This window comes from Stigmatopora nigra, unplaced genomic scaffold (genome assembly GCF_051989575.1).
Source record: "Stigmatopora nigra isolate UIUO_SnigA unplaced genomic scaffold, RoL_Snig_1.1 HiC_scaffold_172, whole genome shotgun sequence".
NCBI lineage: Eukaryota > Metazoa > Chordata > Actinopteri > Syngnathiformes > Syngnathidae > Stigmatopora > Stigmatopora nigra.
Genome location: NW_027551695.1, coordinates 3,765 through 5,646, shown reverse-complemented (window position 1 = coordinate 5,646; position 1,882 = coordinate 3,765).

The window sequence follows — 1,882 nt, the reverse complement described above, 5'->3', positions numbered from 1 at the left end:
GTAATGATACTTATCAAGCTACATTTACCAATGTGCCTACCTCGCCAGGCTACGATGTGTATGCCGAAAATTCATTAGGTTGTACGGTTTTAGTAGATAATATTGTGTCTATAGCAATGTAAGTGCTATTCAAGGAGGTGTTTGTTCTAATGGCGAAATTCAAGTTATTGGAATTGGTGGTTATGCAGGTTCTGTATTTGTGACAGGTGTAAGTTTTACCTATACTTTATTCGATAGTGATGGTATGGCATTAAGTACAAATAATTCAGGTATTTTTTCTGGATTCCCTGCGGGTAATTATACTGTAGAAGTCAATGATAATAATCCTAATTCACCTGATGGTTGTACAGTAATAGAGTCTGTAGAGTTGTATAATGAGGTAGAGCTAGATTATTTATCAAATGTTTGTACAGGCAGTGATGCGGTTCAAATTATCAGTTTAATGGGAGGGCGTGATCCTGCCGTTTTTGCTGGTGGAGAATATACCGTACTCATTACAACTTCGGCAAGTACATTAAGCCCTGCTTTAGATAGTAATGGACAGGCATTAAGTTATACCGTAGATGATGCCGCCACTGATTTACCTTACTTATTTGATGACTTAGTAGTTTGGAAATGAATACTATATTGTCGTTACAGATAATCGTCCAGGAGCAGGTTCCGGATGTATTTATCCTTTTGGGCCGATTATAAGTGCAAGCGAACCTAATTTAGGTAATAATCTTATTAATTGTTCGGCACCATCAAATTCCATTAATTTAACTTTGCAAGATGGGGCAGCCCCATACGATTATTATGTATACCCACTAGGTACACCCTTAGCAGGTGCACCTGTTTTTCCTAATATAACTTATGATCCAGTTGCTGCTTTAACAGGAGCGGTAGAAAGTACTTTAGGTGTTCCTTTAGCTATTCAAGAGTAAGTATAAGTACACCTTCGGCTACTAATGTTCCAGCAGGGAGCTATACAGTATATGCTGTAGATGCTTCACAATGTTCAGTAGCTTCTATTGATGTAGATGTATACGATCCATTACTATTAGAATTAGATAATAGTGTAAGTTGTGTAAGTGATCAAGTAACCGTTATAGATGCTTTTGGAGGGCTTGATCCTGATGTTTTTACAGGATCATCTGATTACACCATTTTCTTATCTACGACCCCTGCACCTAATGGTGTAGCTAATGTAACTTCTACACCAGCTACTTTAAGTGGAGCAGGTACTTTTACCAATATTGCCGATGGTGACTATTTTATTGTATTAGAGGATGATAGAGGCTGTCAGTTCTCAACAGCCGTTGTTGTTGGTGGAGAAGGAGGAGTTAGTTTAGTCGCTACAGATATTAATTGTAACACAACTTCAGGAGCTATTGGTATTACTGCCACAGGTGGTCAACCAGATTGGAGCTTTATGTATATACACAAGGAGCGAGTTTTGATCCAACTAGTCCAACAACAGGAGCAGGTTTTGTAATGGCGGATATTGTTGATGGTTCTGGTTCAGATGTTAGTGCAAACTTTACCGGCTTAGCAGGTGGAACTTATACCGTTTATGGTTTTGATGCCATAGGCTGTCCAGCTGTACCGCTTGATATTGAAATATTTGATGCCTTAAATGTAGAGGCAAGTGCAAGTGCTTGTGGAGGTGCTGGAGAGGTAGAAGTGAGTAGTGTTTCAGGTGGAGAAGCCCCTTATTCTGTCTTCCTATCTACAACAGCAGCCCCAGGAGCTACAGCTAATGTATCTTCTACACCTGCTAACTTAACTGCTCCAGGTGTTTTAGCTAATATAACAGATGGTAGTTACTTTATTGTTGTACAAGATAATAGAGGATGTCAATTTTCTTCCCCTATTACAGTTGCTAGTCAAGCAGGACCACCCA